General features: G+C 40.0%; 1 long non-coding RNA gene across 7 annotated transcripts in view; it reads left to right on the forward strand.

Moving 5' to 3' along the window:
- Nucleotides 1-26,677, forward strand: part of LOC137468309 (uncharacterized) — a 405,810-nt gene that overhangs the window by 203,663 nt on the left and 175,470 nt on the right. Inside the window, exon 7 of one of the 7 annotated variants that reach the window (XR_010995864.1) lies at nucleotides 21,187-22,534. The exons of the other annotated variants lie outside the window; for them this stretch is intronic. This is a non-coding gene — a long non-coding RNA (uncharacterized lncRNA). Of the gene's footprint in view, nucleotides 1-21,186; nucleotides 22,535-26,677 lie in introns of those variants that run through there. 7 annotated transcript variants of the gene reach the window in all.

Consider the following 26,677-nt stretch of genomic DNA (forward strand, 5'->3'; position numbering starts at 1 on the left):
TTTTCTGACTCCAATCATTTATAGTTCTCAAAAAGTGCCAGTGGATTGGAATGTGAACGTGCCACCTCTCCAACAACACTGGACAAACTACCGGTCTATCAAACTTCTCCGCCTCTATGAAAGAATGCAAAACAATAGGTTGTTTACAGAAAGTTGCGTGAGAAAGTTGTCTACAAGAATGTAAATTCAGAAGGCTTTAGAAAATCCTAAGAAATCAGGGCGACAGTGAGGATTTTTGTGAGAGCTTGATGATGGGGGCTGGGCATTCCCAAGTGGCAGTTCCCAGGGGAAGCCAAGGATCTACACCTGCGCAACCTTGTGACACATCCCAACAGAAGAGACAGGAGCCAGAAGAACAGCAAGGAGCTTGAATGGCTGCTTGCATGGTGTTGGGAGGCTAAACAGAGGATGGGGAAGCAGTAGAAGCAGTTTCCTGAGGTTTGCTGCTTTAATGCCACCCTGCAACCATGTGCCAGAGAAGGGGAGTCTACTGGAAACAGAGACAACTTCCAGGGCAAATAAATCAGGAAAGATCCTGTTGGAGAGCACAGAGACTGTTAGACCATCGATTTTTACTGATACCATACATAATGGGGCCCCCACATTTTAATGGAGACATTCTGTTGGGATTTTGAAGTATTATTCTGGAGCACTGGGAAAAAATAACTGCTCCAAGACCAAATATTTCTGAATCATTCAATTACAGTGTTGCTTTTAAGAATTGCACATGGAATGAAAATAGATGCTGTCTCTCCCCCCACAGCCCTGGGCAGAAAAAATCATGGTGAGTTTGGAATGGTGTTTGTTGGCACCACTGAATTGTATTTGAAAAAGAAATTGCACTGCACTGATTTCCTTCATTTTTAGTGATTCAATACTAAGAATAGAAATCTGGTATTCTTATTATTCTGTCTTCATGTGCCTCACAAGACTTTATGTAAGCAGGTCCCCATATATATATGTAGAAACCTACTGAATTCTGTGTGAACTAAGTATTGAGATGTATTTTTTTTTCCACAAATGCAACTGGCTTGAAAGAGCAAGTCTCTGGATTTGGCTGTCACACATAAATCTCATTCTCCACTTTATATGTGTTCATTTTATCCTCAGATGCTTTCAGCCTTTTATCAGCAATGTGAAGTTAGATCCTCTCTGGATCCTAAACTGAGATAGGGTTCCTGGTGAGTATGTAAAATATACCTACTCCTCAGTGTTTGGGTGTTTGCTAAGCACAAATATAATATTTTACACTTATTAAATTATTTGTATAAGAAATTGTTTTCTGTGGGTTTTGTTGTCTGTTTAGATTGGGGCTTTTTTGTAGATAGAATGAGAATTAATAAAACTTCTGTGATTTAATTTTCATCATTCTTTGGCCCAAGAACATATTCTTTTTGTGACATTAATCTCTTACAGAAATTCTCACCTGTTGTATCTTCATGGGCCCAGCATAGTAAAAGGATTCTGCAGGCAGGTTCGTGGCACTCTCTGTCAGGCTGGGTAAGCGATATTATTCCTGCTTTCCCAAGTACAAGAGCCTTCTACCTTGATGCTTTGGAAATGTGGGCTCCTTGCTGAGTTGGGTCACCCGTGGAAAGAAGAGCAGCACAAGGCTCTGAGAATGTCAGATGGACCAACAGCCTTCAGATAATCACAGAGCCATTGAGTGATTTGGGGTGGAGGGCACCTTAAGTATCCAACCCTCCCTGCCATCTGCAGGGACGCTTTCCGCAAGACCAGGCTGCTCAGAGCTGCATCCAGCCTGATCTGGGACACTGCCAGGGAGGGGAAAAACTCTGGGTGCTCGAGGACATACAGAAAAGCTTTGCAGTCCATAGGCACCAGCACTACCATAAATTTGGGCTCTGCTGTTAGAGGTGGCTCATCCCAAGTGGCCTCCTGGCAGCAGCACTTTGTTGGCTCCTGTTGGCAAGCAAGGAGTGCAGAAAGGAGCATGCCAGCTGAATTTCCTTGTTACTTTGGTGTGCCTCAGGGAATTGCTTTGAAAAAGCAGTTCCCTACCTGAGCAGTTTTGAACTTGCAGTGAACAGAAATCAAATTACAAAGGTCAATATTAAAAGCAAGAGTTTTGCTTATAATATGGATGAAATATTCAGAATCATGCAGAGAAATGCTTGGGCAGCCAAATTTGCCTGATAGATCTGGAGTTATCTTAGGTGAATGACACTGCCTTAAAATAGCTGATGACAGGGCTGTGCAAGTCGATGCTCAGGTACTGTGTTTTTTTCTTGTGGGTTTGTCTGGTTTGGATTTTGTTGTTGTTGTTGCTTTGTTTTATTTTGGTTATTTGTCATGAAGGAGTAGGAGAGATTTCAGCAAGTATTTAATTCTGATGAAATAGAATTCAGATTTCAGATCCTGTGTATGACTGAATTTTTTCTAAAGGAGCTGAAGCACTTAGCTCACCTGCAGAGATGGCATTGTCCAGCAGAACAGCAAACAGAGCAGGTGGGAATGACAGTTTATAGAAAATTAAGATAAATCTAGATCTATAAGATTTGTCTTTCAGCAAGATGCTTGAGATACCCACATTTTTGAGAAAGCATGGGGAAATGGCAAAGTGAAAATGAAGATGACTGAGGAAATTATGCCAGCCTTCCCAGGAAATGGGGATGGCCCTTTTGGATGTCACATGCATGCTTCAGTGTCCTTGAAGCAGCCTGCCATCATGAGTGCAATCAATTCCTATTCAGGAAATGCAAAAAAACCTTCTGTAAATCTAAAAGAAAGGAGTTGAACTTATTTTCTAATTATAATGGATGGAAAAGAATTTGGGTAAAGGTTGTAAAAAAGCAATTGCTTCTTGTGTGCAGAAGTGACCTATGAGAGCCAAACAATCAACAAAAGAGTAGAGTTAGAAGAAACACAGAATTCCTTCTTAAAACAGTTCTCAGTAGATTTGATTAAATATATTTTTATATGGCTGAAATATAAGTTACAAGCTATATATACTATGCTATAAGCCTTGCACAGCGAGATGCCTGAGCTGTTTCACATTTTTTCCTTTGCTTTTGCTAGACTTTTACCCGTCTTGTGTGCAGTAAAACTTTTACACAGTGTATAAGGCTATACTTATTGCCCATTCTCTTCTAAAGCAAATAACTTATCCTCAGTGGAGTTTTTTTCAGTTGTTGGTGTAACTTCACTAAAGTTGTTACTTGTATTAGGTTTGTAAAAAGATTAAGAGCTGAACTTCCATTTATTGGGGAATAATGTGTAACAGTTTCTGTATCTTCAATGACTTTTAAAAATTCATTGAAGCACTGAATGTGACCACTAAGATGAAAAATGCTCTCTTTTTGAAGTTATTTGGTCCATTCATTTCTGTGGGCCTTCAGTCACAGCCCAAACACAGACTTGATTCCTTAGAATCTTGTCCCTTTAAGCTGTCAGTACCAATATTCTTGGGACATATATTTCCTCATACATTAATAACCCAATCTTCTTAATAAAGCAGGGCCAGCACAACCATGATTTGTGCAGAGGAGAGGGAAGACTGCTTAGCAAACAATGAATGCCAGCTCACAGCTGCTCTGAGCTCATTGAAAAGTCCCATTAGGTGAGTACTGAATGCTTGGCCTTAATGAAATGGGGGTGTCTCACTGCAGTGTCTGAGCAGCTCCCAGGGCTAGCTGGCTGCATGGGGGAGGGTTACTTCCACAGCTTTTCAGTAGGAAAGAAAGATAAGAAATGAGGTTGTCCTTTAGCATGAGTGACTTGTCCTGAGAAAATTTGCAGGCCAACTGGGAGTTTAGTTTACCTCAAGGGCCAGTCTGGTGTTTTAGTGGAAAGACCAGGAATATTCCAATTGTCCAGTCAAAGGAAAGGAGTGGAGGTCCTATCAAACTTAGACAACCAATATATACCTTCCAGAGTAATTCTAAGCAAAATTTCTTAATTCTGTTCCACAAGTCCACTTCTCTGAATTGCAGAGAAGTTTTCTGTCTCTAAGTCAAGTGGCCCTAAAAATTTGTGGGCTGATGGTCTGATATCAAAATCAACTCTATTGGTTAATTATCAGTTAATCACTTCAAGTTCTTTTAAAAATGCACTGATGAAGTTGCTCTCATTAGAAATATAAGGATATTGCATCGCTGGGATTTCCAAAGTGCCAGATCTTTCCATCCCCTTAGTCAAATGAAGAGCTCCTTTAAGTTCCCTTGCTAAGGTTACTCAAGACACTTCATTGAAATGTGCCCTCTGTTTCAAACTAGAGACAAATTAGTGCCAAATTATGGGCTTTCTCTGAGCTTAGCTGATGCATAATATTTTAAAATATCATTTTGAAGAAACACTAATTGTCAAAACAATTATTTTTTTGGTAAACAGAATCTTCATGTTTCTTTTGGTGCTTTATTTTCAGGCAACGTTTGCTATTTAAATGCACAAGAGGAAATTAAATGCCTGTGATTTAGTAAAATGTTCACTTAAGGAACCAGCAGTTTTGCTTATTAGCATTTTCTAGCAATTAGCATGTTTCTGGGTTTCAATTAAGGCAATATATGCTTGTTCCATACACCTGGATTTTCTCAATTTTAATGTCTCTTGTTCTCTCTTTTGAGATAAACTCAATACTTGGGTAATTCCATCCATCCATCCATCCATCCATCCATCCATCCATCCATCCATCCATCTTGCCTTCCTTCCTTCCTTCCTTCCTTCCTTCCTTCCTTCCTTCCTTCCTTCCTTCCTTCCTTCCTTCCTTCCTTCCTTCCTTCCTTCCTTCCTTCCTTCCTTCCTTCCTTCCTTCCTTCCTTCCTTCCTTCCTTCCTTCCTTCCTTCCTTCCTTCCTTCCTTCCTTCCTTCCTTCCTTCCTTCCTTCCTTCCTTCCTTCCTTCCTTCCTTCCTTCCCTTCCCTTCCCTTCCCTTCCCTTCCCTTCCCTTCCCTTCCCTTCCCTTCCCTTCCCTTCCCTTCCCTTCCCTTCCCTTCCCTTCCCTTCCCTTCCCTTCCCTTCCCTTCCCTTCCCTTCCCTTCCCTTCCCTTCCCTTCCCTTCCCTTCCCTTCCCTTCCCTTCCCTTCCCTTCCCTTCCCTTCCCTTCCCCTTCCCCTTCCCCTTCCCCTTCCCCTTCCCCTTCCCCTTCCCCTTCCCCTTCCCCTTCCCCTTCCCCTTCCCCTTCCCCTTCCCCTTCCCCTTCCCCTTCCCCTTCCCCTTCCCCTTTCCCTTCCCCTTTCCCTTTCCCTTTCCCTTTCCCTTTCCCTTTCCCTTTCCCTTTCCTTTCCTTTCCTTTCCTTTCCTTTCCTTCCTTTCCTTTCCTTCCTTTCCTTTTCTCCCTCCCTCCCTCCCGGCATCACTTGTCTAAGCTCCAGCCTAGACATTATCATTGCTATGCTATAACATGTGGGATTAGGACATTCTTTAGAAAGGCTAGTTTTGCAGGTGTCAAAGAAGGAGAGAGGAAATAAATTATAAATAGAAGATTATGAGAAAAAGCAAAAGATTATTATCTTCTCTTTGAAAATTATATGTTTCTGTGTTCCTTTTTGTTTGGGCAAGAATATCAAATCAGCAAGACAAATTCAGATGACACGAGAATTTGGAAAATTTCATCTTTACTCCTGCAATGGAGATGGTCACATGGATCCCTTGGTCAGCCTCACTTCCCTGGAGCCCCTGTGTGTGCTCAGGCCAGTGCTGGAATCATAGCTCCTCAGGCTGTGTCTGCAGGGGTGTTCACTCCTGGGCAACAGCACCCATGGGAGTCTTGAGGGTTTGCTGTTCCCATAAATTGGGTCAAAGCTTTACTAGCAGATTGGTTAATGTCATCTGCTCTGAGTCTGTATGTTGGACTTTTTCCTGGTGGAAAATTCTGCCTTATCTCTATTGCCTCCAAAAGCAAACAGGAAAACAAAAATTTTTGAGCTATCCTCAGATTTTGCTGTGAATAAGCATAGTTGCCAAAACCAATTGTCTCTAGCTATCGCTACCAGAGCAAAAGCAAAGCTGAAACACAGAATTTAGTGGCTTGGCCATGATCACATGAAAGCCAAGGGGGCAACAATTAATCCACATTAACTTGAAGGTCTTACTTGCACGGACCCTCACCCGGGTCTAAAAGTTGGAGTTCATCTGATGTCACCTCTGGCAAGATGCACAGAAAATGATTTTGTAATTGTACAGTTCCTACTTTGTCTTGAGAGAGTAAAAAAAACCCAACCAAGAAACCTGAATAAAACAGAAAAACATTTTATTATTTCCTCTTTTTCTTCATTTTCCTTGCCTCTTCCTTTTCCTTTAATTTTCCATTGTCTTTGTTCATGTCAGATGCAGGAAGCCTATGGAGTATTTACAGTCTATTTATTAGCAAGAATTATCCCCTATCTCCACTAATACATTCAGTGAAGGCAAGTTTGCATCATTTCTGCCAAGGGATTTTATATTAGACAGAGGATAATGTTAAACTTTATAGATGTTGGGGATCATTTCCAGTGGGAATTTACTACATTGGCTTGATTTTTTGTTTCTGTGACTCTCATTACAGCTGTGCCAGGCTGTATATGGCAGTTCTGGAAAAGGAAAAGGCTCAGTGGGGATTTCAGTATTCCCAGCTTAATGGTTTTTGTTAACAAAAAAATAAAAGCAAAGACAGCAATCAGGGACTAATTTGGAGAGATGCAAGGAGTCTAACAGGGAATACCCACAGTGGGGGTGATTTGAGCCGGCTTGTTTCCCCCTCTGGAAGTCCTGCTGCTGCCTGTGCTGCCTGAGAACACAGGTGTGGGTGGCAATGGGGCAGGGCTGGAGGCAGGCAGGGAAAGAGGAGGAGAGGAAAGCAATGCCAGCAGGGTTTGCACAAGGGTTAGGAACACCAGCTAAGGATAAATCTTAAAGAGGTGTAAGTAAATCTTACACCTTTAATTACTGATGTCTTGTGAAGGAGTTCTCCTAAAGGAAATATTCAGGTTGTCATGTTTAAACAGTGGGACAGCTGGACACTTTTTGGAGGCCAGTGGAGAAAAAAAATCCTGGCTGCCTGTATTTTAGGAACCTGAGTCAAATGCCTGGTTCCCCAGATATATGTACAAAACTCTTCTTTTTAAACTTTAAAACACACTGAATGGAAAGCAGCCATAGCTGAAGGGGGCACAAGTAATTTCTCCCTCTTTAAGGAACTGCTTGGTACAAGTACTGACTGAGGAGGAGAGATCCTAGACCCATTCCCAGGATTATAGTTTCTCTTGTTTGCAACCCACAATGCAATGTTTGGTGTAAAACATAGCCAATTTAAGGGCCAGATGCAGGTTTCTATCTCTCAGGAATGTACCCAGCCTTAACCATCCAGATGAACAAACCTATGAAGTAAATGAGCAGAGAGGTTTCTTTAACTGGCTTTTTTTATCCACAGGCTTCAGGACTTTAAAGTATTTTCCAGAATGAACCACTAAAAGTCAATTTTGTGCATTCCTAACATTTAAATTGTCTTTGTGATAACCATGGTGACCATTACAGCTAAAAAACCCTCAAGTGGGGAAAATACACACTTGTTTTAAATTAACAGATGGAAACTAGAATGGGAAAGTGTGTTTAAAAGAGTCTAAAAAGAGCTCACTGTTACTGCTCATGATCACTTTGATGTTTAATGCACTCTTCATTCTTTCTTGGCTTTTATTTATAACTATATATTTCTCTGCATTTAAACTAATTTTCTGTTAGCATGTCAGAATATCAGAGTAATTTTTGTAGTCTGCTTTCTTTAACTGAAAAAAATCCAGATATAGTTTAATAAAGAGGCTCAAATTTCTGATCTGTGTGCAAGAGCCCAGGCTCTCAAGGCTACAGAATGGGCTTTCAAAGGGTGAAGGGCCAGACAGATGCCTACATATCCTTCAGTCCTAGCACAAAGAAAGTTCAAGTGTTTGTAAGGAGATTTATGCTTTAATGGAGTAGGATTTAAAGATATTTAGAGACCTGTCAGTGTAGGTATACATTGATGAGTGTAAATCAAAACAGCCAAACAGGCTAAGTACCTAACTTTTGTAATTTGTATGGAAGTTAGGTGTCTACCATATTGAGCTAAGTTAATAAATCTCCCTAGCTGCTTCCTGTGCCTTGAGCTGTCCAGCATGTCTGTGTACTTAGAGTTTTAGTCTTATATGTTCATATCACCTATGAAAACAAGGTTGGATCATGACTGCAAACTCTAGCCATGCTGCACAGAGTTCACCATGGAAATAACCAATAAAATTAGGGGCATGGTCACTGAAGTGAAAATATTTTGTATAGCTGTAAATGTAAGTTGCCATTTCAGATTATTTTGGCAGCAATGACTCACTAGAAATCCATGCCAGTGACTCTGGATTGGTGAGGGATAAGCTCGGTTGTTCTGGCAAGACCTCAGAAATACTGTTCTGCAAGAAGGAGCTTTTCTCCCCAGCAAGTCTTTTGACTACAGCTAGCTGGGAGGAAATCAGAGCCAGTGCTTGGAGGAGAGACTACAATTTGTGCATCTCTGAGTTCCCCAAGAGAAGCACTGGCAAAGGCTGGATGTAGGCAAAAAGAGAGAAGGAGAAGAGCTGAATTTAAATACTTTACCAGCAGGCTATTGTCTTTTAAATATTCATGGTTTTCTTTCATTAAAATTTCCCAACTTCTAATTAGAATTGGATGGGCAAGTTCTGTAAGAATGATTTTGGCATAAAAGCTGTTTCTCCGTCAGCATGTTACCACATGGGGGTTGCATAAATCTCCATTCTCTTGTGTGATGTGGGCTCACCAGGCTCAATAATAAGATCATTTGGCCTCTGAATAAGGCAGAGTACCATGAAGGAGAAAGACAGTTTAGGGCTGAATTGACATTGAACAAGTATCTGAGGAATATTAATAAACCAGAAATAATTTATTTTTTCTTTAAAGTTCTCTGAAATCTCTGGAAATTCTTTGTCACTGCAAAACTTTTCACCACTCTTGATCATTTTTTCTCAGTCTTTCTGTTCAACAGCAACCAAAGAAACTCTTTTCCCTACAGGGTTAAAGATAGATTTGAATAAGCCCTAGGATGGTGATTCTAATATTTTAGAAACTCCTGAATCACTGAAGAGGACCCCTTCCCCACCCAGACTGAGTACTGAAAGCCTGCCCTGTGCTGGGAGCCCTTCTGGTGTTTGTGGAGGGACAGCCCTGAGCAAGTGGCTCAGTGGCCCCAGCAGGGAACACATCAGTGCAGGATCAACAACAGCACTGCTTTCTCTGCTTTTACTGCAAATGAAACCTAAGAATTTTGTTACTGAATAGCTGCATGAGGAAAATGTTGTTAACTCTTGTATGGTTGACAAATCCCATAAAATGTAAGGCCACAAGAAGTGTGCCACAAATCCCGACTGGATTTGTGAGTGAGAATATAATTCTCACTGGAGTGAGAATATAGGTCATTTTAAGAAGCAACCTTTCATTTTTTATGTAGAACTTCTGCTTTTCAAAAAATATTTGAATAGAGCTATTTTAGATAAACTTATTATATAATGATATTTTACCTGAAAAGTCTAATTGCACATTCAGGATAATTGCATTCAGAGATGAAGAGCAATTTTATAAACGGTTTAAATTTATTTTCAGGTAATGAAGAGGCTAAAAAAGAAAAAAATCACAAATTATTTTTATAAATTACAAGCATAAAAGAAGATAAATGCATATAATATATTCCCTAAAAATTATTTCATGCTACCCAGCACTGTCTCCCTTTCCATTTGTCAGTGATGATGAAAGTTATTGAATGGAAACCCTTTGCAAAAGCATTTCGCTGGAAATGAGATTAAGGCAAAGTCACCAAATGGAAATTGAAGTAAACCCTCCTTTATATCTGTTTCTTTGCAGCACAATTACATTTCAGTAATTTTGTGTAGCATGTTTTTAATTTTTGCTCATTTGAGGCCTGCTGAATAATTTTATGGGAAGAACTGTGTTTTTACTGGAAGAAATTTCTTGTCATTGCAAACAGCAGGGAAACACAGTTATTAAAAACTGATAAAATATTGGGATTTTTACTGCAAAATAACTAGTAGCTATTATTGGCACTGCTTGGAATTCATTTAATTTACTTTGTTTTCAATTAGGGTTGTGCATACAGAGAAGTTTGCTTAGGGTTTTGTTGCTAGCTGAACAGAAGCAGAGTGAGAGATACAGAACTTCAATGCAGTATTTATGGGAAAAACATCACACATTCCTGCTGGAGCTAGTAAAACTGCCTATGGCTAAGGCTGCTTAGTATTTGCCATTAGCTCTATTTTCTTTGCTTTATCACTACACAGAACTGCTCAAGCAGAAATTTGCCACACTTACCTCTGCCTTGGGTAGGGTTTTTTGAATATTACTAACATAATTCCTCAGCTATTCCCAAGAATGAGTTTAGGAAGAATAAGTAAAATATAAGTAGTTTCTATTTCTCTTGGGCAGTGTGCTAAAGACAAGCAGAGGGCTAAAATTCAGGGTGTGTTGCCTGCAGGGAAACATTATTCATTGCCCTCTGCCAGGAGAGCTCATGGTAACTGATCTGTGTCTCTGGAGACCACATCAGGATCTATAGGGCCTGGTGGGGATAGAGGTGCAACTCAGCAGACAGACAGAGGGTGTGGAGCCAGCTGCCACTGGAAATTCAGATTTACTTGGATAAAAGGGGCTGGCAGGAGAAGAGTAGGGAGGCCAGGGCAACCTTCCCTTCATCCACCATATACAGTGACCGAGCAGTGGGGATCTCCATCTGTTCAGGTGTCTAGGGAAGTCACCAGTGTGGCTTCCTGGCTAAGGTGCCACATGGTGGCACTGGGTTCCCATGACCACTCAGGAGTGCTGTTAGAAGCAGAAAATTCCTTTAACAAGTCAACCTGAGCAAATGGTGTGGGTATCCCCAGCACAGTGATTTCAGCTGCTGCATAAATACAATCCAAGCCTGCAGTGCCCCAGGCAGGCGCTGGTTTCCTGGGGCTGGTGCCACAGCTCTTCACACCAGGATGCCCATCCTTGGAGTGAGTCACTGGCCCTGGAAATCATTGCTATTCAGACGTGTTCGTTGACATCCTTCTTGAAAGCTGCTGCTGAAATTCCTGGCAAGACTCCCTTCAGAAGCAAGAAGTTGATTTTGCCTGACCTCTTCTCCTGGCACAGAGCCTGTCTGGATGACACAGAGGTTGGCAGTCAGGGCATCCTGGCCTCTGTTCCTCCCCATAGACCTTTCCTTGGATAAGGTTCCAGGATGATGATAGTGGAGGCATTGTTAGTCCTTCTCTGACCTTTTAACATAACCAGTGGTGGGACAAGGTCTGGTTAATGGTCAGTCTCTGGAAAAACATCCTCGGGTCCAGTTTCTCTAACCATCTTAAAACAAGCATGTTCCTCTGTGTCGTTGCTCTTTCTTAACACAGTGTTAAGGAAAAGTAAGGGAGTGAAGTGCTCAGGGAGGATCCAGAGAAAGTTCTTCCACTGCTTATTGCTACTGCTGGTGAAAGAAAGAGTTTTGTGTCTCAAGAAGCTGAGGGCTCCTACTTTTTTGACATAGAAGACGTTGCAGAAAGTCAATTCTGACATGGTTAGGGATATAACCTGTTGCCACAGTTAGGTTGTTAAGCCCACTGCCTTTCAGAATAAATTTGTCAAGGTTGTATTTGCACTGGGGTTGTTTATAACCTTTCCAGCATGAAGAAAAAAAACCACATGAATTCAGTCTGCTAACAAAGAGTTGTGTAAATCCCTGGCAAGTCATGATCTGTTTCTCCTGTCTAATATTTTGTCCACCCCACCTGTAATGACCCTGGCCAATTTTCTTGTTGAACTATGAGTCATCAAAACTATTAAAGTTCTCTTCATGTGATATCCTGGGACTTGGTGTCATTTCAAATCCATAAAAAATGCTTTGTTCCTTTGCAGCACAGCCAAGGAATGGTCTTAGAGAGTCTAAGGACTAATTCACATGTGCCTTTAATCACCTCTTTTTTTTGAATTTAACTAATTTGAGCAAAAGATAGATCATACTACTTGACCTTAGAATTCAGACTATTTCTACAATTAAAAATGATATTTCTGCAATTAAAATTGACTTTTAAATCTGGCCTAGTGTGTTTTTCATTTTCTCTTCATAATTTCCTGCTCTAAAGAATTTTCTTTTTGGTGAATGAAAAATGTACCTGTGTGCAAAACTGAACAGTGGTTTCATCATTACCTTACTTATACTTTCTTGGAACAAAAACCTCATTTCACATTGTTACCTTTTTTCCTACCCATTTCATTACTGCAACATAATTTCAAACTGATTTGTAAAATCATCCAGCCTTTATATTGATGTTGTGGTGAATCTCAGCCTAATGCAGGAGGTCTGTGTTCAGAAATACCTCAAGCTGGTGTAAGCTGAAGTCTGACAAATATTTGTCCAGCTGCATAGTATGTTACCAGCACACGTCCATTCTGTGACAGAGTCACAAGACTTGCCAGGGATTGTTATCCTTATTTTATGGTCTTCAGAGGGACCATGTGTTCTGCATCTCACCTGCAGACCATTGTTTGTGACTTTGAGCATGGCAGTAAATGCCACATGAGATACCCTGGATCTGGGCTGATCTGACTGAGATTGAGAACTTCCTTCTCATTGCCTGGCACCAAGAAACCAAACCCCAGCCAGCACCTCTTTACATCGTCCTAACACCTGGGCAGATATTTGTACTGATGTAGCTGAAATCCAGGTGGATTACTGGCTGATGGGGATAATTAAATGTTGTCCCTATAGCATGGGTGTAGATAAAAAAATAAATATTTCTAATATCTTGGATAATGAAGGCTAAATCCATCTGTCCACAACTGGCTGGAAAAGAATGGGTAGATTTAGCCACCTCCTCTAGAATCATAGAACCAGCTTCTTGCATTACACAAATAAAATAGTTTGTTTGCTAATCATATGCTGATTCAAGTGATTTCTATTTGGTACAGTTCCATATTAGCATGATCCGATAATTGCTAGAATTTCATTTATTTCAGTCTGCATCTGCATGTTCCACAGGTGGTAATCAGCGGTCTTTCTCTTTCCCTGTCCCATGGGAGACAGTGACCTTATCGCTTCTTTCCTTGCTAAAATCCTGTTCTGTTCCCCAGGTACCAATTGCATTTCCTTTCAGATTTGTCTAATTGATGGATGGAATTAAACTAAAATCAGAGCAATTGCTCTCAACCTTTAAATAGCAGCTGGGTTGTGGCTTCTATTTCAGACTTGAAGAGGAGCCAGTGCTCCCAAAGGAAGGGCTGTTGTGCCAAACACCTGCCTGCCTTACCCAAGGACTGGTTTTACTTTTTTCCCCAGAAGCCTTGCTTTGCACACACACTTAGACCACTGGGGATACAGCACTGCCCCTTTAGAGTTTCTACCATTCTAGACAAAATCTGCTTCACATTGATTCATACTAGGAAAAACATTTTCTGAAGACTGCAGTCTCCTGGATGCTAGCCAAAGCTGCCTGTGTCCCATCAGTATGTTGCAGCACAATGTACAAGCTTCAAACAGGACTAATATATAAAGTCAACACAAATTATTATATTAGGTTCACAGTGTCAGTTTAATTAATAAATGAGTAGCAACAGTTTAATATTAAAACAATTTTATCTATTGTATGCTTTAAGATCAGTCTGCCTCCAGAAAGTGAGGTAGGATTTCACATTGTGGTTTTGCAGCAACTTGCTTCAGATTAACCTGATAGCATAATAAGTCCTTTAGAGCCAAGAAATGTATTTATTGTACCACAGTAGCTGTGGTAAAATAAATACCAAAAGAACATTTTCAGCTTTTGGTCACAGGTTAACTTTAATTACATTACCCCTTCTAGAGACGAAGGCTTTGTAAGCACCTAAATAGGCATCATTCATTTACAAGTACACAAGCAATGAATTTTCTCCTTTTAAAAATGACTTTATTTCCAAGAATTTGGAGTTAATTTATTTGCTGAATGGATTTTATCAATGTCTCACCTTAAGAGGTCTTAGCTACATACTGCTTTGACGTAGTAGTTTAAACAAACTCTTCATTGTCTTGGTTATTTTCTTTGTGTTTTGGAGTATGTAATTCTGTGAGTGTGGAAATTGTCAGGAAGAAACATGAGTCCTAGGAAAACAAGCCAAATTCACAAACATATAATAAAGAATTATTTAAACATAACTATAAAACAGGTTAAAAAGATTTGTAAACAAAAGTGATTTTGGTCAGGTTTTCCAGCACAAATGGTCTCCTTTCAGTCTGATCAAAAGAAGAAATCTTTTGACTAAGTGTGGTGGAGAACATTTGTTTGAAGTTTAACTTAATTATGTTGTTCAATTAATTAGTAACTGTTGAATTCCTGGAGCATATAGGTGGCCTCACAATCGTGAGGACTGAAAGTCTGATTTCATTCTTCGACTTCCACATAAAGCGATTAATGACCACTCTTTCCTCTTACACCAGCATAATCCCTCTAGACCCCACAATGAAAATGAGCAGCAATAATGTAGCAATTACCAGCTCCCATGGGCTGACACAGTTACCTCCACAAACCATCGACCACAGGCCACCAAAAAATCAGGGGTGCAGAGCCAGGCCCTCGGGTGCTGCTGTGAGCACTCTTTACTGAGCACTTGTGGCCTCACCTTGCTGGTGACAAGGGACCTCCTCTCAGGGAGGATGTTCCTCTGAGGTGAGAAATTAAAATGCCTTTTCCAAGGGCTATGGTAATGCCTGTACTAATCTCTGCACATTTTCCTCACTTGCATTCTTGGACCATCACAGCTATAATGATGCCATTACCACTTATTTAACCTGTCAGAGTATTTTACTGAGTTCTTAAACTATCAGCCCAGGATATAGCAGTAAGTTGTGATGATGGGGTTTATTGTTCATGAAATACACCTTCCCAATTCTAATGTGTTTGTCAGTACAATCTCCAAGAAAAGATATCAATATTTTAGATTAAGAAACACAGAATCCCTCAGGGTGTTTTAACTTACCTATAAGTTCCAGAGGGATGTCATTTATGCATAGCGCTCCCTTTTGAAATGCAAGTTACTTCTTTATTTGATTTTTAGCATTTCTGAAAAATTCCAGACACTTAGCAATAGAACTACACAAAGCTTTATTTGTAGGTCACCTTCTTTAGTTGTTGGGAAATGATATGCAATTAATAAATTGAAACAACTCAAACATTACAGAATTTATCAGGACAAGAGTGTGTTGTACAAGAGCATTTTAGGGATGACATAACAAGATGGGCACTCTGATAGCTGCTCTGGCAGATCTTCTAAAGTCATTAAGCACATAAAGTGTGACGCAGAACACCAAAGGCAGCTTATCACATTCTCTGCTTGATCATAGATTAAATTGAATATGAAGAAGAAACTTCAGACAAAGAAAGTTTCTTTGTATTTCCCCAAGAAAGTAACTCATCTGAATTCTGGTGGAACTATCCCTTTCAGGATAAATTAATACCACAGGTTTCAAAATTTCCTAAATTATTAGAGTGATTATATATTCCACATGAGTTAATTCTGCAGAGAGGTATAGGTTTCATCTTCTGTGGCCACCAAACACTCATGTCTTTTACAAAAGCATAACAACATGCAAATGAGAAATTTCAGTTTCATATCAGATAGCATATACTGGATATGCACAGTGCTTAAAAAATTGCATCATCACCACATCTATACCTGGAACAGTTAATTTTGATTTTGTTACTCATTTATAGGAGAGAATGCCACCATATCACTGACATAGTGCAAAATCAAGTTCCACTTCTCAAATATTTCAGTGAGTTTCCCTGGCTGCCACTGTGTTCTATTGCCTTGGACATGCAGATTGAGTGCCATTACTGTGATTGAAGTTAATGATAAGGTGAACTGCAAGTCTTTTTGCTTTTGCCCATCTCTGTTCTATATTTTTCCTAAGAGGAGCAGTACTCTGAGCCATTTATCTGGAACTAGTTTCTGTCATAATTTTCTTAAAGAGAAAGCGAGTAAAATATCCCAAAGACTGAAAACCAGGGAAAGGAACAAGATAAAACATTACTTATGTTGCCATTTTTTAGAGAGAAAATATAGTTTCATATGTTTATGCTTACTTTTCTTTGTTACTGAATATCACACAAGCCAAAGGATAATTACTCAGGATGTCCTTGTTGATATTGCTGATCACAGAACCTTATAGAACCATTGAGTCATTTAGGTTGGAAAAGTATTTTACGACCATCAAGTCCAACTGCTAACCCAGCGCTGCCCAGTCCACCACTAAACCATGTAAATGTGCATCACAAGATCTCAACGCAAGACATTAAAAGCACTTTTGAATTTGAGATCAGACTAAATTGGCCGTAAAAGCAACCAAGAAAACCTGTCATCCAAATTGAACTATGCTAATGTGTTTTCATAGATTTGACAAGAACAAATGCACCATCATGGAAGTGTCAGACACTGCTGTCTCTAGGTTATTGAGATTTCTTTCCACCTAAACAGCCCTAACTTTTTCCTCTCATGTACACAAGGAATCCAGTGGTTTGCATAAACCTGGAATTTTCTCCATTCTGTGACAGTCTCCCTCGATAATTAAATGGCAGAAATTTGAAATGAAAAGAAAAATTGGAGCTGACAAATATGTTGAAAGAGAGATATGTAATCATCTCAAGGTAATATCATGCTACTTTACATCCTGCAACCTTTTAATAGATACTGTTATTCTAGAAATCATGCCCATTATTTTTCAAAACCTGCTAAAAATTGTAGGCATCTTACTAAAAAGCAGTGGAAACCATAAGATAGTAGAAGTGCAGAAACTTGTACAAAAATGGAAGTACTTTCTCCAGGACTTCACACAATGGAAGTGTATCTCCAGTTCCAGCAATTTTCCTTGCTATACATTTTTATATCACACATTTGGGGACTTTTTTCAGCTTTCCTTTCATTTTGTTATATTGAGAAATATGTCTGCATGAAGAGGAAACATGGACTAGGGACACCCTTGGAATGATATTTTTAGTATGGCTGAAGTATGAGACAGTTTGTGAATGATATCTGTAGATTATGTAGAAAGAATGTAAGTAAGAAAACTGGGAATGACATTCTGAGGAACATTGAAGCAAAAATATTGCATTTATAAGTATCCTAATTGCCTGGATTTCATTTGGTCCCTTAAAGATTCCCATATGGTATAGATACATTCTACTGGATCTTTTACATAAAAAACTTTGCTGAGTTCTCTGCAGATTCAGACTAGATTTCCATTCTCATTAACTACCTTCACATTTCATTTTGAGATCACAATTTAAATACTTCCTTGGCGTTTCTTAATTAAGAATAAACGTAATGTACTTTCTGAGTAGATTCTGCCAAATTTGCAAAGAGATTGGGGCAGTTCTCAGAGGCAAATTGGTACTTTATACACATATTAACTTCACAAACAGGACTGCTAAGAAATTGAGTCCAGTAATTATTGATTCCAGACTTTGACTTAACAACCTATTGCCAAAATCTGCCTTTCCTGCTGCAGGGGAGGGGCTTCAGCATCCCCCAGCCTCTCCAGCACAACCCAGTTTCTGTGTCAACTTCATCAAGAAGTGGCAGGAGCAATGTGGCCACCTACAGATGTGGGTGCACCTGTACCTGTGTTCTGCAGGTGCACTGACATCTTCTCCTCTGTCACTGCACTGGGGCAGAGAAATGATCTGACTTCCACAGCCTGGCATTTTGTCTCCATGTGAGTGCAGTGCTGGTCTACAAGACATCTGGACTTTTCTGTCTGGCTGCTTGGGATCTTAGTTTGATTCCCACATGGTCAAAAATTACCCTGTGTTGTGCCAGGCAACAGATGACCATTCCCTACACACATTTGGGGAACACTTTGGAAATAAAATAACTGAGGAAATATTTAACACAGGTTTTAAAGATTGTAAATAATTGGTTAGGTTTCTTTCTCTCTTTCTTTTTTCCCCTCCCCCTTCTTTCTCCACTTCTTGTTCTAGTACTTTTTGTACCCCTTGTACCTCTTGTACTTCTTCTTCTTCTTCTTCTTCTTCTTCTTCTTCTTCTTCTTCTTCTTCTTCTTCTTCTTCTTCTTCTTCTTCTTCTTCTTCTTCTTCTTCTCCTTTTCCTCCTCCTTCTTCTCTTTCTAGTCCTTCTTCTCCTTCATCTCCTTCTCCTCCTCTTCTTCCCCCCACCCCCTTTTATATTTTTCTTGTTCTCTTTATTTTCCACATGGTATATTTTTGGAATAGACTTTTTCACTTTTTATTCTGATCCATAACAAGGCTGATGAGTCACTGAAGCTATCAATGAGATTTTTCCAGCCAACCTCACTCTGCACACACTGCACTCCAAGGTAAAGGTCTTGATGACCTCTGGGGGCCAAAATGAGAAACTTTTGAAATTTTTACCATGTATTTCTGGAAGAAAATAGTAGACCCAATGCTCTCCACTGCCATTAATAAGAATATCTCATTACAGATGAGTTTCATTATATAGAAACTGAGGAAGAAGATGAGGATGGAGGAACTGTTTTATCAAAGACCAAATGTGCCTGAGATAGACAAAAAGACAGCATTTGTGGCTCTGCAAAATTGTACATTGAACATACTGTGTGGCATATAGAAACAGCATGAAATTAAGTGTCATTTTTCAGGTTTTCTCATGCTCTTTCATGCTACAGAGATTCAAGTAAATTCATAAACCCTCTTTTCCAAGTGTGATCATCTTATTTGGCTCTCAGACAAACCTCTATTTTAATAATTTCTTTGTTAGAGAGAGGATTAGTATACTATAAACATGTGATTCAGTCTGGTTTCCCTTTCCTAATAGACTGTGGAAATAAGTTATAGTCAGTGACATATGATAAACTGTGCAGAAGATGCACTGAAATATTGAAAAAAGAAATTTCACAGCCTAGTTATTTAGATAAAACTTTGATTGAGCTAAAAAGATGCTTAAATTCTATTGAAACATTGAGGACTTAACCACCCACATAAAATCATAACCGTCCTAAGGACCTTTGCAAAATCAAACTTATACTGGTATTTACCAAAGATGGAGCGATTCCTAGTGTCATCTCTATAATTTACATGTTTTAAATGTCTTCTAATACTTTCAGCATTTATCCTTGTGACACTTGTCTTTTGTCTTGCCAGGTTTTAGTATTTAAGATTAGAGAGGAACCTTTAAACAAGCAGCCTGATGATCTGCATGAAAAAGCTTAATATTGGTCCCATTATCCTTGCCTAGAGACCAGTTACTCCTGGTTAACTGAAGCACAGCTTCCAGAAAGCCACTTAATTCTGACTTGTGGTTATCAAAATTATTCCTCTAATGTCTTTCTCCAGTGATGAAGGCCTGTCATTTTTTGAAGCGTGCTTTATTTCTTACCTGGCTGTGGATGACCTCAGTATTCAAACATTGCCTCTTCATGTGCTGGTCTTTGCTAAAACTGAGTCCTTTTGCATCTTTGTCCAGCAAGGCAATCAACTCATGTGATTTCCCAGTCCTTTCTTTGACAGGATAAACAGACTCCTTAGTTTTTCACTGTGAGAAATGTAAATAATTTTAAAATTAATTTAATTTGATTTAATTCCACATAATAATTTTCAATAATTTAAATATTTTTTGCGATCCCAAATAGCTTTCATTTCCTTTAAAATGCAGGTATCAGAATTTTAACCTCCTGTGGTAATACTCAGTTTCTCATTTAAGATACTTACATATTTTAGAAGTGCTTTGTCCTGGGACAGATGTTCTTAGTCTCTTTGCATGACCTGCACCCCATGTTCCAACACACACAGAATTTCTTTCAGCCCTGTCATAATGATTTGTACTCAGCCTGTGGTCTGGACTCACCTTGTGATCTGTTGTGAGCATTCTCTGTTGGTGCTCTGCCCTCATTGATGTAGACATCATTAGATAAATTCCTGTATATAGGCTTAAGCCAAATTGTATTAGGAATGATTTTATATTTATTTCTAGAACACAAATAGAAATTATGAAGAGTATCACTTGGCACTAATTTTGGTGAGAATCACTAAAGAGATGCCCTCATGGATTGCCCTTTGAGATATTAAAACAGTTTAGTGTAAGGTTATTGATATCATACAGTTCCAATTCCTCAGCCAGGATGTGTGTGTGTATGTGTGTGTGATGATAAAAAATTAAAATAAATCCATTGCATCTATTATGTATATATATAGTACAGCAATCAGACAGGAAGTAAACACACTGAAGAATGAAATCAGGTTTTTTTTGCCAAGTGTTGTGTGGTCAAATTGTGTTGAGTGACTTTCATTGGACTGATAATTATTAATTAATTTTTTCTATTTGGGGTTGAAGTCAGAATAGCTGTGTTCTTCAGCTGCCCACAACAAGCTGCTGGTCAGGTCTGAACATCTACTCTGTGGAATTTTGTTAAGCACTCTGAGTTAACAGTACTAAAGGCAGATGCATCAGTCACACATCTCCTTGCCCGGTCATTTTATGCTGATATTTATTCAGGCCAGCTAGTTTAAAAATTGCAGGCAGTTGGAAATAACATCTTATTTTTCAGTGCCTTTTGAATAATAAACATATCTTGTGTCTTCATGAATATGTAAGGTATTCTGTTTCCTTTCAAACAAAAAACTTACTATTATTAGTTATTGAAAACTCTGCTATTTTCCTTCATTACTAGCTGTGCTATCATTCTTCTTCCTGACAGGTATAGCTAGTATACTAAGAAATTTTTTCTCCTAGTACAGTTGTTTTAATTCCATATCACTATTCACACTGATGCTCAGTTGTATCTTTTCTGAAGTTCTTACCTGCTGATCCTGGTTTTACTTTTCTGTGCTCCAAAAGCTTACCCTGAGTGTGCACTGATTGCTGTCTATTCCTCCCATTTCTCATTGCAATATTTGTTACTCAACTTATCACTTTGATTTTGCTAGTGAACTAAAAGGAGCTTTTAGAAAAACATTGCGTCTTTTCAACTGTACATCATGGCTTTTTAATCATCTCATATAAGTTTCTAAAGATTGCTCTGAGGAGCTGGAAAAAAAAAAGATTGCCAGTCAGAAAAGAATCACTTCTCATAATTTCCCTCAGCTTGACAAAATTAACCCTTATTCTCTGTTTTTCCACACTGAATGTAATCAGATTGTGATCGCTGATCGCCAGGCTTTGCCAGCTTCCTCTCCAGCGACTAAATTTTCTTTTTTCTTTTTTAAAGCCAGCACAACAAAGCCTGCTACAGAATTGCTTTTTGTTGGACATATTGTTGCTGTGAGAATGTGCCATCTACTGCTTCAGGACAGTTGTGTTTTATTACACACTCCCAGGGTGAAACCTCCAAACCCACAACATTTTTTTCCTCTTTGCATAGAGAACAAGTGTTCAGACAGGGAGCTGTAGCTGCTCTCCTACTGGGAATCATGTAGCAGCCACCCCTGCCTGTTTCCCCATCTCTGTTTCCCTCCTGAGTTTTGTCTGATGTGCATCAGATGCCGTAATTGCAATTTCCCTCAGCTCTACATTACCAGAGCAGTTCCAGGTCTGTAACTCTGTGTTGCTGGGTGGGACAGGAGGCAGAAATAAGCAGGCAGGGATGAATTCTCCAGCTTGGTAAACCGGGGTCCTGTGGGCTGGGGGAGAGCACAGCTGAAGTCTGATCTCCCCTCAACATACAGCAGCACAGAACTATTGCCACTGCTGCAAAGTCCACTTTTGGGCTTACAACAGCTGGATATCCCAGCATTTTCAGAAGTACTCAGCAGAGCCTGGTTTGAACTATCTCCCCTGGGTAGCAAGGTAAGGAAAAAAATTTCTCCAAACCAGAGAGGATGATAGTAAATGGCCTCGAGTTGCCCCAGGGGAGACAAAGATTGGATATCAGGAAAAATTTCTTCACCAAAGGAGTTGTCAAGCACTGGAACAGGCTGCCCAGGGAAGTGGTAGAATCACCATCCCTGGAGGTATTTAAAAGACATGCTTATGTGGTGTTTAGGGTCAGGGCTTAGTGGTGCACTAGGTAGTGCTGTATTAACAGTCCTACTTGATTGTCTCTGAGTTCTTTTCGATTCTAAATGATTCCATGATTCTATGAAATGGTTCATGTCTTGCTTCCTTCTGTGGATAGACCAAAAAACCTGCACAAGCTTAGTGTCAAACATCCATCACACTTAATGAGTCATTTTGAATTTCAAAACTATTTACACATGAGGAATGAAAACAGAGGGAAAAGGGAATAGAAAAATGCTGCAAATTTTTGAATAGAAGCACCATAAGGGCATTTTTTTCACAGCACTGCAATCTACTCTTACAAACCTATTTGAAAGCTCTACCACTTTGGTTTGAAACAACATGATGTGAGGTATTTTTCCTCTGATGCTCACTCATTTTTAATTACCTTTTGCTCCCTAATAAATTTAGAACACTTAAATTGAAAATAGCTATGATCCAAAGCCCCCACTCATTATCAGAAATCTGTATGCAGTAGCACCCAGTGTTTCAGTTTGCATAACTTATTTGTGACGTTATTAAAGCTGCTTGCATAATAAAATTAAGTGCAGTTTACATTTAGTAATGTGTCTGTTCACTTGCCTGTAATCAAACTGACAGCTTTTCCTTTAAACAGTCAATCAAATCTCCGGTTCTTTCTGGCTCTGTTTATTTGATTGGAGTTGAGATGTCATAAAACAGAATGGAATATTTTACAAGTTCTGATTACATGCTTTGACTTTTTTAGGACTGCAATTTCTTTCATTCATAAAAAAGAATCTCTGAATTATTAAAAAAAAAACCTGATTTTCATTTCACAGTTGATGCTACAGTTACAAAAACCACAATCTGAATTCTAAATGTTTTTTCTCAGTCAAAACTAGCTAAAAAGCCTACACATTAAGACCTTAATTGATTAGATTATAGCAACAATTTCACGGATAAGGCATAGTTTTTCCAGGCTATATCCTCTGAATAAAGTTTTATTTAAAGATAAGGCAAAATGATTCTGCTACAGAACAGAATTTAGAAACTGAATGATACATCTGCAGCTGCAATAGTAGGTGGCTATTTGAAATAAAAAATATTGCCTAACATTTTTTATTACTCAGAAATTAGGTACCTATCCTAAATATGCCTTAGTGAGGCCATGTTAGCTGTCACCAATCACCTTCATAATTTTGATGTGCCTTAGCATAGTTTCCAGTCAGATTAGCTCCATGATCTTTCCAGGCACAGAGGTGAGACTGACCAGCATGTAGTTACCCAGATCTTTCCTTTTTCCCTTTTTTAAAAATGGGGGTTATGTTTCCCCTTTTCCAGTCAGTGGGAGCTTCACTGAACTCCTATGACTTCTCAAATGTGGTTTACAGTGCCTCAGCAACTTTATCTACCAGCTTCCTCAGGACCCTGTGTGTGCATCTCACCAGGTCCCATGGACTTGTGCACCTTCAGCTTCCTGTCAGAGTCTCAAATCTGATCTCCTATGGTGGGCAGTTTTTCATTCTCCCAGTCCTTGCCTTTGCCTTCTGTGACTCAAGTGGTGTGACTGGAGAGCTTACTGGTGAGGAATGAGGCAAAAAAGTCATTAAGTACCTCAGTGTTCCCCATTGGAGTGTTTCCTTCTCAAGAGGGCCCACATTCCCTAGTCTTAATCCCTGATGTACCTATAGAAGCTTTTCTTGTTGTCCTTGACATCCCTGGCCAGATTTCATTATATCAGGGCTTTAGCTTTCCTAGCCTGATCCCTGGCTGCTTGGAGAATTTCTCTGTATTCCTCCCATGCTACCTGACCTTGTTTCCACTCTCTGTAGGCTTCGTTTCTGTGTTTGAGTTTGTCCAGGAGCTCCTTGTTCATCCATACAGGCCTCCTGGCATTTTTGCCTGTCTTCCTCTTTGTTGGGAAGCATTGCTCCTGACCTTGGAAGAGGTGATCCTTGAACATTAGCCAGCTTCCTAGGGCTCCTCTTCCCTTCAGGGTTGGTACTTTACCAAGCAGATCCCTGAAGAGGCCAAAATCTGCTTTCCTGAAGTCCAGGGCACTGAACTGGCTGGGCACCCTCCTCACTGCCCTAAGGATCTCAAACTCCACCGTTCCCTGGTCACTGCAGCCCAGGCTTCCCTTGAGCCTCACATTCCTCACCAGCCCCTCATCTGTGAGAGCACAGCATCTCTCCTCAATGGCTCCTGTGTCACATGGAGTAGGAAGTTCTCATCAATGCATTCCAGGAACTTTCTGGATTGCCTATGCCCTGCTGTGTTGTGCTTCCAACAGATATTGGGGTGGTTGAAGTGCCCCTTGGGGACCAGGACTTGTGAATAGAAGGCTGCTCCTACCTGTCTATTGAGGGCTTCATGTGTTCAGAACTCCTGGTAGGGCAGCCTGTCACAGGTGTCCATTACTGTGTTCCCTGTCCCTGCCCTCCCTTTAGTCCTGACCCTGAGCTCTCAGTCAGCTCCTCGTCCACCTGCAGGCAGAGCTCCTTGCACTGCAGCTGCTCATTTACACAGATGGAGACACCTCCTCCTGGTCTCCCTGCCTGTGCTTCCTAAAATGCCTGCATCCTTCCATTGGAGCACTCCCATCCCAGGATCCATCCCACCGCATCTCCGTGATGCCAGCAGGATCACAGCCTTGCAGAGCTGTGCACGACTCTGGCTTGTCTTGTTTATCCCCTGCGTTTTGTGTGTTTGCATAGAGACATTTAAGATGGACTCTCAACAGGGTAGCAAGGTTGGTGAAGAGTCTGGAGAGTGAGTCATGAGAGGAGGGGCTGAGCGAGCTGGGGGGGTTAAACCTGGAGAAAGGGATGCTCAGGGTGGACCTTGTTGCTCTCTAAATCTCCCTGAAAGGACATTGTAGCCAGGCAGGGATTTTTCTCCCAGGCAGCCTGCGACAGGATAAGAGGAAATGGCTGCAAGCTGCAGCAGGGCATGTTCAGACAGACATCAGGAAGAATTTCTTCCCTGAAAGGGTGGTTAAACATTGGAATGGGCTGCTCAAAGTAATGGTGGAGCCACCACCCCAGAAGTGTTCAAAAGATGACTGGATGTAGCACTTGGTGCTATGGTTTAGTTGATCAGGTGGTGTTTGTTAAAGGTTGGAACCCAATGATCTGCGGGTCTTTTCCAATGTTAATGATTTTATGCTTCTCTGATTCCCAATGAAGGTGACTTACTGGCTGGAGTGGCTGCTGCAATTCCTCAGTGCTGCTCTTCAGGTGCCCTCCTGATGATCTGTCAATCCCCTCCAGGCTCTGGGCATTTCTTGCTGGCCCTGGTATCAAACTAGTATGATTGGGATGAACTGAGGCTTCTTCTCCCCTGCTACTGTGGTTTAAGCCTCTTCCCCAGACCAGCAAGCCTCTGACCAAAGATCTTCCCCTTCTCTGATAGATGGGCCCTATCACTCCTCAGGCTTCTCAAAGAGAGTCCCATTATCCAAGTAGCCAAATCCCTGGTTGTGGCACCAGTCCTGTAACCATTTGTTGATTTGCCAGATTTGACTGTCCCTTTCAAACCCCTTCCATTTGACTTTTGGGAGGATAGATGAAAAAGCTATCTGTGTTCCAGATGTCCTCACCACTGCTCACACGGCTCTGTAATCCTTGATGCTCTTCAAACATTTTATTTCAGTTTCAATTTGTAATATTTGGCAAGCTGCGTGAGCATCAGACATGGCCATATTTTTATTCTTTTCATCTTACCCTTTGATCTTTTCATATACACAGATACTTAATGGTCCTGCTGCTACAGGCCTCATGGGATCCTACATTCAAAATACGTCTCTGGAACATGTATTCTAAACAACCATTTGAAACACTTATGAAAGCACTATGCTTTATTTCACTTTTAGTATATAACCTGATATAACCACAAAAAAACTAGGGCAAGTTTTTCAGTTCTGACTCTTTTTTGGTCTATCGCTATATTGTAGTCTCAAGGGACCCAGTTTCAAGGAGCAATAGATAATTTTAAGATATCATTATCTGAGGATGAAAAATTTAGATTGTAGCACTACTGAGATATGACTTCGTATAATGATAAATAAGAATCCAAACCAATGATATACATACACATATTGGGAACACGTGTCATTTATAAATCTCTTCAAATACACTTTAACTGCATGACACAAACTTTGAAAAAAGTTATAGCATTAGTTTAGGATATCCTTTCTTCACGAACAGTTTAAATAGTACACGTTACTAATAGGAATGATAACCCTACTAGTATGTATTTTCCTATATTTATGGGTATATGATCTGAAAAAGCATTATCTTGAAGCAGTCTTCCACAGGGAAGACAGGAGGCGAGGAACTGTAAGAAGCATAAATCAGAATTGCATTCTTTACTTCAAAGTCTAATTGATTAAGTTTTTATGATGGGATTAATTGTCTATTCTGAAGCTTTTATTTTAGTTTATAATTCCAAAGACTCGACATTATGAAAAAATACCAAAAAATAAGGAGAATATTCTGTTCCCTGAAAAAAAAAAACCACAAAAACAAAAACAACAAAACGCTGCAATAATCCCGAGAGATGGAGACTTAAGTCCTTCTTACCTAACTTCAGCTACCCAAAAGTGAGGCACCTGGGCTAAACCAGCTCTGTTCCCTGCTTAGCCAGGGTGATGGATATCCCCAAGGCAGTAACCAGCTTCAGGGCCCACCTGAGCACAGTTTGGTCACCTTCTCTCCTAGCAGATGTGAAGACAGTCCAAG

The sequence above is a fragment of the Anomalospiza imberbis genome, chromosome 2 (genome assembly GCF_031753505.1).
Source record: "Anomalospiza imberbis isolate Cuckoo-Finch-1a 21T00152 chromosome 2, ASM3175350v1, whole genome shotgun sequence".
In the NCBI taxonomy this organism is placed as follows: Eukaryota; Metazoa; Chordata; class Aves; order Passeriformes; family Viduidae; genus Anomalospiza; species Anomalospiza imberbis.